Source organism: Dromiciops gliroides, chromosome X (assembly GCF_019393635.1).
Source record: "Dromiciops gliroides isolate mDroGli1 chromosome X, mDroGli1.pri, whole genome shotgun sequence".
NCBI classification, from domain to species: Eukaryota; Metazoa; Chordata; class Mammalia; order Microbiotheria; family Microbiotheriidae; genus Dromiciops; species Dromiciops gliroides.
This window is the reverse complement of record NC_057867.1, coordinates 552115-563075: the sequence shown is the minus strand read 5'-3', so window position 1 is coordinate 563075 and position 10961 is coordinate 552115.

The window sequence follows — 10961 nt, the reverse complement described above, 5'->3', positions numbered from 1 at the left end:
CCGTCAAAATGGACCGAAAGCCGAGTAATGAGATGCCCTAGCTCACTGAGGTCCATCGATGGGTGTCCCCTGCACGTCAGGTCTGCCCCCTGTGCTTTTGTCACAGGAACCCAATCAGGTCAGCAGGCACCAAAGATGGCGAGAAGACAAGGGCGAAAGCCTGGTGCTGGGGGCACGATGGGCCCGGCCTTCGGAGGGGGTTAGGGTACCAAGCTGGGCAGCCTTCATAGCAGCCTGCACAACCGAGAATCGGGGGCGGGGAGAAGGAAAGTTCTTGCAATGTTCACCTTGGGAAAGAACTTCATAACCAAAAGGGAACCTAGCAAAAGAAATAAGGAGGTCTCGCCACAAATGCCAGGATCTTCTATACCCCAACCCCCAACAGGAAAAAGGTGCCTTGCCAATGAGGAGTCAACCTCTATCTCTTAGACTGATTACAGAATTATGCAAGTAAGCCTGGGATTCCAATCCTCCCCACACAGGAAAAAGTTACAACCAGACAATGGGAAGGTGCCATTTGTCACCTGTGGGCTTTGGAAGCGAACCCGGGCTTATGGCATTCTTTAGTCCAACAGTCGACTACATTCCCACTAGGTCCCCAAAGGGCTCCAAGTTCTAGAAGCTTATTGCAAGGTTAATGTTCTCTCATGAGAAATACCTATTGGATCAGTCTTTGGATTGAAGAGCATTTTCCATGTAGTTTGGAGGGAAGGACATTGGGGGTGGAATAAGATTTAGTGAGGTTTCTTGTGAACCCCACCATTCTGTAACAGCATAAGCATTTCTGAGGAACACAGAGACTAAAAGTCTAATAATATGTGGGTAAAGGGAGTGTGTGTGTGTGTGTGTGTGTGTGTGTGTGTGTGCGCGCGCGCGTGCGCGCGCACGCTCTGCCTCCTATATATGAGATTGGACATACCCAGAAAGGCACTCAATTACACATACATTCATGCACATACATCCACAGTCCATTTTTGGGGGGGTGAGGGCAGTGAGGGTTAAGTGACTTGCCCAGGGTCACACAGCTAGTAAATGTCAAGTGTCTGAGGCCAGATTTGAACTCAAGTCCTCCTGACTCCAGGGCTGGTGCTTTATCCACTGCAGTACCACCTAGCTGCCCCCCACAATCCAACTGTAATTGTTCCCTTTGTGCCCCACCTCTGGGAAAGTTCTCCAGTCTTTCCATTTTACAAGTAATATATCAAGTCAGAGGCAGGAATATCTGTCCCAAAGTTGTCTGATTCACCTGAATCCCCTACTATGAGTACCAAGACCATTTAGCTTTTGTGAAAACATAAAAAACCCAAATCAATCTGAATAATCACCAACTGGCCCCACAGCACCTCCTCACCCCCCATGAAACACACAAACCTATGTGACCACCTGGCAGACCTGCTCCTTATTGACTGAGCTAGAGGCCAGAAGTGAAGCAGGCAGAAAACTGGTTAAAATTAGGGTTGGGAGCATGTGCTTGGGATAACTCTGTGTGTCATGTCTATTAAGCAGAAGTAAGCTCCTGGGGAGATGGGGTCTGTCAAAAGGAGACAAGAGAATCCAAAGCGGAGCCACTGCCAATGGAGGAAGAATCTCTGATGGTACTTGAGGGATGGCATCAAGCACAGGGAAAATCAATGAGACCAGAAGTGATGCCAGGACCTTGGGCCAGACCAAAAGGATTCCTGGGAACAGAAGATGAGACCTTCCTCTAGTCAGAGCCGGGAATCAGGTGAAGCTCCTGCAGTCAGATGATGTCTCTCCTGCTACTTGGCTGCTGTCTCTGGGTAAGTAAGGTTCACTGGAACACGGCTAGCTCCTCATCCAGGGTGTCCCTGGCACTGGGGATGACTCGAAATGCCCCCAAAGGGCTTGGACATTCCATCTGAAGAACCCTGGACAGACACAAAGGCTTAAGTAACTTTTGAGAAGCTAAGAAATTGCAGTTGCAGACACTTTGGAAATGGTCCAACTACAATCCAATGCTGCCCCGCACAGAAGGACTCACTTGATAGTTGGCAATAGCCATGAGTTCTTGAACGTGGGCACTCTCTCTACTGAAGCAAGTCCCAGCCCCTCCAAAGCCTTTACAGACAGCTTTCAGACTTGTTGTAGTCAAAGAATCTGATCCCCCAAGGGCCAGCCACTAACAGCCTCGTATACAGCTAGGTGTGGGAGAAAGGTGTGTGGAATTTAACTGAGTCAGTTGAGCACTGCCATACTGATGTTGGTAGATATGGGCCTCTAGGAACTGGGGGGAAGGGATTCAGACTCGGCCATGGCTATGTTACGGGGCTGCCCACTCTGAACAAGGCGTAGCAAGCCAGCTGAAAAAAACAGGACAAAGAGGTCACAGGTCACAATGTGAAATACTGCCCTCTTGCTTAAGTTCCAAGGGGTCCAAGGAACACTGGCTTATGCTATAGCCACAGCAACCCCAGCAGGGAAACAGCTGGCTGAGGCCAGGGAGCACCTGAGAGGCAGCAGCACTCACTTGCACATTTATTCTCTTCTGGCTTTTGGAGAACTTGTCCACACCTGCAGGAAGGGAGACAAAGTTAAAGGTAACCAGGGTCTCCCATCATGCAGATGGGCACAAGGGCGGAGGGAGGCTGCCTCAAACCCTGAGCTGCAGGGGCAGCTAGGTGGCGCAGTGGATAGACCACCGGCCCTGGATTCAGGAGGACCTGAGTTCAAATCCAGTCTCAGACACTTGACACGTACTAGCTGTGTGACCCTGGGCAAGTCACTTAACCCCAGTTGCCTCAACAAAATAAAAAAACAAAAACAAAAAAACCCCCGGAGCTGCCCTTTCCTTGCAAACGTCACATCACCAACGGCTTTTTGAACTGTGCAGGAAGCTCTCCTCCTCCCAGCCAGCACTGCATGTGTTGGGAGAGGCAAGAGTAAGCAAGACAAATGGAAGCATTCTAAAAGTCACTTCCCCCAAATGAGATGGGCTCCATCACTCTGAATTCCCCACCGCAGCTTGGGGTCCATACGTACCCTTTCAATGACCTGCCAATAGAAGGGGCCTTGGTTTCTGGAGGGTCTGCTGCCAGCCCAGCGGCCCACCACCATCCCAACCATCTCTAGCTTTTTTCATTGTGGTAGGATTGGATGGAAACCTGGATGGGGAGAAGGCAATGACTTAAACAGCGTCAATTAGGCACTTACTACATACCAGACACTGTGCTAAATGCTGAGGATATGAAGAAAGGGAAAAATAGACATTCTGCCCTCAGAGAGCTTGTGTTCTGACAAGGGAAACAACATGCAAATAACTATGGACAAACAAGAGGTAAGAAAAGGTCATCAATAGAGGGGAGACTCGAGTGTTAAGGGGAATCAGGAAATGCTTCTCGCAAAAGGCAGGATTTTCTCTGGGATTTGAAGGAAGATCACTTTGCTTCATCTTGTCTACTTTCGTAGCCTGTTCAGTCTATAAACAAAGAGAAAATCCATCACACCAATTCTGACCCACTGCTGCAGAAGAGCCAACAAATCATGGACCAGGATTTCCCAAATACCTACTATGTGCAATTGTGGGCTGACCCAAATGTTCAGAAGTCAAGGGACAAGTCCAGCATGGGTTTATGCTTCAAGTAGTCTCACCATTCAATTGCTTTCCCAGACAAAGAGATTGCATAACTCGAGCCTCTACTTAACTTGGGACTCCAAATACAACTGATAAACAAACAGGCTAGGGCCTGGTCATAACGGAGAGGCGAAGGACTCAGAGCACAGATAGAGACATAGATTTTTGGACATGGCCCCTGATTTGTTTTGCCTGACCACATACATATTTGTTACAAGGTTTTGGTCTCCCTTCCTTTTCTTTTTCTTTTTTTTTTTAGTGAGGCAATTGGGGTTAAGTGACTTGCCCAAGGTCACACAGCTAGTAAGTGTTAAGTGTCTGAGGCCGGATTTGAACTCAGGTACTCCTGACTCCAGGGCCAGTGCTCTATCCACTGCGCCACCTAGCTGCCCCTCCCTTCCTTTTCAAATGGGATGGGAATGGGGGAAAGTGGAAAGATGGATGGATTTGGGTTCACTGAAAAACATACTTAATTTAAAAAATCCAACCAGTAGACTTTCAGCAAGAAGGCCCAGCTCCTCAGCATCACTTTGAAACTATAAGAACTGTAGTAAATGGAGGAAAAGAAGAAACAACAACAACAACAAAACACATGAAAGGGAATAAGCCCCCACACCCCTTCCCACCCAAGAGGCCCCTCTCTGTTGCAGGACCGCTGGAGTCTCTGCAGTGACAAAGGGGGTCACCAAGTATGAGGAAAGCTCAGAAAGGACCTTCTCCAGCCCTTTGACCCTTTGAATCTCCATGAGTGACAATTCAACTAGACTATAGCAACAGGAACAATGACCTAGGTGAGAAAGAAGAGGTGGCCTCAGATGAGAGAGGAGGGCCAACCTAGGAGCATCATCAGGTAAGATGGCCAAGCAAGAAGCGTATGACCCCAGTTCCCCTTCATCACCTCATTCCAACTGGAACTGCAGCAAAGAAATAGCAAAGACAAAAAAAAAAAAAAAAGGAAAAAAGGCAAAGGATGGGAGTCTCAGCCACATATCATGAAGTTTCTTCCTGATGGCCAGGTAGGATTTATACCAGGAATGCAGGGCTGATTCAATATGAGGAAAACTTGAAACAGAACTGACTAGATGAATGGTGGCAAGAACAATCAAAATCCTATGATTCCATCAAGACTTTTGGCAAGTTGCAACAACCATGCCAATGAAAAACACTAGGAAGCGTAAGAATAACTGGATCTTTCCCTAATGTAAGAAGTCATATCTACCTGAAATCAAGAGCTGGCATTATCTATAATGAGGATAAAGAGGATATTCCAGGAAGATCAAGGATATCCATTATCATCATTACCATTCAATATAGTGCTAGAAATGTGCATTATAGCAATAAGACAAGAAAGAGAAATGGAGGGAATAAACATAAGAAAAAGGAAACAAAATTATTTCTTTTTTGCCAATGATATGATGTTTTACTCAGAGAACCCAGAGAGTCAACTAAAACCTAAATGAAATAATGAACTTCAGCAAATTAGCAGTAAATAAAATAAAATAAAATAAACCCATATAAATCATCAGCATATATGTATATTGCCAATAAAACTCAGCGGGGGGGGGCAGCTAGGTGGCACAGTGGATAAAGCACCCCTTTGGTAGACTCACTAATTTGGATCCATCAGTGAAAAGAGCCCTGAGTGACCTGGGGATCAAATGCTCGGTGTGACATCTGGCCTTACTCTCTTCACAGAGCTCTTTGGGGCAGTGTGGGAGATTCGCCACAATCCTTCTACCTCTCTAGCTGGCTGTTTCCAAAGACAGTTAAGCGGATTTGCACAATGGCTCCATTAAGTGTACTGCCCAGGGTGGTCAAGACTCTCTTTATGTTCCAGGAACCACATGAGGCCCTTTGATGGCCAAGAACAAGGGGACAGAGGCCATGAGGAATCAAGCTCCCTTCAGTTCCTAAAGTTGGTCTGGTTCAGAAAGCTTAGCACACACTGCCTGGGCCAGGAAAACATCCAGTTCATGGTGATGCAGGAGCCATTGCTCCTGTGACTAGAAGAAAATCCCAGTGCAGTAAAGCATCCAAACTACAATGGAGGCGAAGGTCTCTTCTATCCAAGTGTCACCTTCCCAGTCTTTTCACATTTTTAAACTCTAACCCTAACTCCATGTCTACCCAGTCATCCCTTGTGACAAAGACAAAGGAAGAAAAGAGCTGCTCAGCAAAACTAGCTAACATATCAAGTATGTTGGAAACTCTCTACAATGTTCTCTAGTTCTGCAAAGAAGGGAAAGAACAATACATTGAAATACAAATTCGAGGCTTGCAGCCAAGATAGCTGTTGGAACAGAAGCAGAGGGCCTAGTTCCCATCAAAAAGTTAAGAGGGAATAATGATCGGGAGATCTAAGAAGCAAGTACCACGCCTTCTGCTGCCCCAAAATGGAAGCTCAGGAAGGAGAAAGGAGGCCACACCAGAAAAATCAGTGCCCACAGTAGATTCCCAGGCCACCAAAGACAGGCTCCATATGCAGAGGAAGCAAGAGTGGTTGGAAACCCCCATCGTAAGCCTAGAGAGAAGAGGAAAGCAAGAGCTCAACCAGTATCAAAAACGAGTACAAATCTTGAGATGTTAAAAAATCCAGCCCAGAAGAGAGACGGATTAGATCCAATAGTCAGCAGCCACAAAGGGGAAAAAAGGGGTTTTCCACAAGTAGGCCATGAATAACTAAAAGAAATGAGGCAAGAGAGAAAAAGAGAAATTAAGCAAACAAACAAAAAGCTCTGGAGGAAAGAAATGGAAGGAGAATAAACAGTTTAGAGGAGAATGTGGTCAACTTACTCCAAATAACAAAGTCCCTGAAAATTAGAACAGACCACAAAGAAATCAGCAACTCCACAACATAACACGTAGTGTTGGAACAAAATCAAAAGATTGGAAAAAAGTGACCTCAGACTGGTCAAGGAGAGAGAATTTGGGAATGTTCTGGATTCCCTGCAAACCATTATTGAAAAAAAGAACACAAAAGTCTGTACCCTCTATTTCAAAATTAAATAAATAAATAAAAGCCAGAGGACAAAATCTACCCATTACCTTCTGAAAGCAATTCTGACAGGGAAATACCCAGGAATGTCATAGTCATTATCCAGAGCTTCCACACCAAAGAAAAACTCCTGTAAGCATCCAGAAAAGCAGTATACAGTGCCAGGGAAACATGGTCAGGATCACACAAGCCCTGGCAACTTGGGCTATAAACCAATATTGTATGCCAAAAAGAGGCCTTGGCATACAATATCCCAAAGGCAAAAGGTATAACCTATGACAACTTATAGCTAAGAACTTATCCTGCAAAACTGAGTTATCCTATAGGGTGAAAAATGGAGCTTGAAAGAAATAGAGGAATTTCAAGCATTCCTGATAAAAAGACCAGAGCTGAGTAGGAAGAAACTCTGAAAGGCAAATGTAAGAGTCCAGAGAAACTGAGAAAGGCACATTTCTCTGAGTAATTGGAAAGAGAATATGATAAAGTTGGCTGATGCTCTACTGGGGAAGAAGAAGTGAGGGTCCCCTCAGATCTTGGGTATCTTCAAAGAGTATGGAGGGAGTGGAATGAGAAAAACAGAGGACCCGAGGAGAAATTGGGGAGGGGAGGAGAGGGGTAGAGTACAAAGACACTCATGTCAAGGGAGGAAGAACAGGGTGAAGGGACCTGCTCTCTCTCCTGGTTGGAATGCATGAAGAGAACAATATACAAAAACATAAGAAGAGATGGGGGAACTGGACACCAGAGGAAACTCACTCTTCTCTGAAAGAGATCAAGGAGACGAACAGATGGGATGGGATTGTGCTGTAAGAAAAGAGAAGAGAGCTGATTTCAGAGACTCCTGGGAAGAAGCATAGAAACTAGGGAGAGTGAAGTAAGGAGAACCAGGAGAACCTTTTCTACAAGGCTAGCCACATGCTGAAGCCCAACCACTCTAAAAGACTCATAAACTCTGACCAACACAATGAGGCAGCTAGGCCCAGAGTACTGGGCCTGAGGATAGCAAAACCTGAGTTAAAATCTGGTCTCAGGGGCAGCTAGATGGCGCAGTGGTTAAAGCACCGGCCCTGGATTCAGGAGTACCTGAGTTCAAATCCGGCCTCAGACACTTGACACTTACTAGCTGTGTGACCCTGGGCAAGTCACTTAACCCCCATTGCCTGCCAAAAAAAAAAAAAAAATCTGGTCTCAGACACTAACTAGCTGTGTGACCCTGGCAAGTCCTGTCACCTTTGTCTGCCTCAGTTTCCTTGTCTATAAAGTGGGGGTCATAATAGCCCCTACTTTCCAGGGCTATTGTGAGGATCTAATAAGATCATGTTTGTGAAAACCTCGGCCCGGTGCCTGAGGCATGACAAGCTCTATAGAAATACTTGTTCCTTGCTCACCTCTCTTTCCTTCCTTCCTATGAGAGGACCTCCAGTGAGCTGTGCTAGTCACCTCCTGACAAAAGGAGCAGAAAGAGACACACCACATCTGGGGCTGTGACCATCGGAGTGGGTGCCTCGGTCTTGGCTGCTCACTTGTTCCAAGGATTTGGCGTTTTTTTCCCTCTTGGTTTGTAATTGGAGATGGGGGTCAAGGCTAGCAAAAGTGATTCCCATCAAAAAGGAAAATGGAGGAGGAGGAAGAGCACTGAGACATTTTTCAAAGTGCATGGAGAAAATCTGAAGGAAACAGAGACAAAAAAGGCAATTTAGGAAGTAACATGGTGAATATCCAAGTGATATGGAAAAGAGATTCATAGTTTCTTTGGTAATCATCTTTATGTATCCAACTGTTTATAGAAATGACCCCCTGGCCCATTCCTGACAGAGCTAAGGGACTCAGAGGACACAATGGGGCCTTCATTTGGACACGTAGCCAATGGAGGAATTTGTTACAAGGGTTTTCTTTTTCTTTCTTTTTCGTCTTGGGGAGGAGATGGGAAGGAGAGAAAGTACAATTTTGTTTCTTGAAAAAAAAAAAGACAATCTAGCTAAAAACCATTTATGGGAGCTTGCCTCTCAGCACTGCTATGAAACAGTGGGTTTGGAAAACCTCAGCTCTCCTCCTCACCCCTAGCCCTTGGATTCGGCCCCTAGGGACATGGCCAGTATGTGTTAAGGCCAGACATGAACCCGTGTCTTCCTAAGTCCAAGATGAGCTCTCAAACTATCACTCTTTGCAGATGATATGATGGTATACTTAAGTAATCCTAGAGAATCAACTCAAAAATTACTTGAAACAATGAACAACTTTAGCAAAGTAGCAGGATATAAAATAAATCCACATAAATCATCAGCATTTCTATACATGACCAACAAAGTCCAGCAGCAAGAGATAGAAAGAGAAATTCCATTTAAAGTAACAGTAGATAATATAAAATACTTGGGAGTCTACTTGCCAAGACAAACCCAGGAACTCTATGAACACAACTACCAAACACTCTTCACACAAATCAAATCAGGTCTAAACAATTGGAAAGATATCAATTGCTCATGGATAGGCAGAGCTAATATAGTAAAAATGACAATACTGCCTAAATTAATTTACTTATTCAGTGCCATACCAATCAGACTACCTAAAAATTATTTTATAGAGCTAGAAAAAATAATAACAAAATTCATCTGGAAAAACAAAAAATCAGGAATATCCAGGGAAATAATGAAAAAAAATTCACAGGAAGGTGGGTTAGCAGTACCAAACCTGGAGCTTTACTATAAAGCGGCAGTCATCAAAACTATCTGGTACTGGCTAAAAAATAGAGTGGTAGATCAATGAAATAGGCTAGGCTCAGGAAATGCAGTAGGAAACGACACTAGTAATGGTGTTTGATAAACCCAAAGACTCCAGCTTCTGGGATAGGAACTCAGTATTTGACAAAAAGTGCTGGGAAAACTGGAAGATAGTATGGCAGAAATTAGGCATAGACCCACATCTTACACCTTATACTAAAATAAGGTCAAAATGGATACACGATTTAGACATAAGAGGTGATACCATAGGTAAATTAGGAGAGAAAGGAATAGTCTACCTATTAGATCTTTGGAAAGGAAAACAGTTTTTGACCAAACAAGAGATAAAGTATATTATAAAATGCAAAATGGATGATTTTGATTACATTAAATTAAAAAATTTTTGTACAAACAGAAGCAATGCATCCAAAATTAGAAGGGAGGCAGAAAGCTGGGAAACAATTTTTGAGGCCAGTACTTCTGATAAAGGCCTCATCTCTAAAATATATAGGGAACTAAATCCAATTTATAAGAACCCAAGTCATTCACCAATTGAGAAATGGTCAAAGGATATGAACAGGCAGTTTTCTGATGAAGAAACCAAAGCTATCTATTCCCATATGAAAAAATGCTTTAAATCTCTAATGATTAGAGAGATGCAAATAAAAACAACTCTGAGGTACCACCTGACACCTATCAGATTGGCTAAAATGACAAAAAAGGAAAATAATAAATGTTAGAGAAGCTGTGGGAAAATTGGAACACTAATGCATTGTTGGTGGAGCTGTGAACTGATCCAACCATTCTGGAGAGCAGTTTTGAACTATGCCCAAAGGGTGATAAAGCTGTGCATACCCTTTGACCCAGCAATACCACTTTTGGGTCTTTTTCCCAAAGAAATCATGGAAAGGGGAAAGGGACCCACATGTACAAAAATATTTATAGCTGCTCTTTACGTGGTGGCAAGGAATTGGAAGTTGAGGGGGTGCCCATCAACTGGGGAATGGCTGGACAAGTTGTGGTATATGAATACAATGGAATACTATCGTGCTGTAAGAAATGATGAGCAGGAGGAGTTCAGAGAAACCTGGAGGGTCTTGCATGAGCTGATGATGAGTGAGATGAGCAGAACCAGAAGAACACTGTACACAGTATCATCAACATTGAGTGTTGACCTACTGTGATGGACTAGATTCTTCTCACCAATGCAATGGTACAGAAGAGTTCCAGGGAACTCATGATGGAAGAGGATCTCCAAATCCAGGGAAAAAAAAAAAAAAAAGAACTGCGGAGTATAGATGCTGATTGAACCATACTATTTCTTTTGGTTTTGATGCTGTTGTTTTTTTTCTATTTTGAGGTTTTTCCTCATTGCTCTGATTTTTCTCTTATAACAGGACTAATGCAGAAATAGGATTAATGTTATTATGTGTGTGTGTATATATATATAACCTATATCAGATTACCTGCTGTCTAGGGGAGGGGGGAGGGAGGGGAGGGAGGGAGAAAAATCTGAAATTGGAAAGCTTGTATAAACAAAAGTTGAGAACTATCTTTACATGTAACGGGAAAAAAAAATACTTTATTAATTAAAAAAAAAAAAGATGAGCTCTGTCTACACAGCCCTGCTGTCTTTTAGGAAATTCAAGGTGGAGAC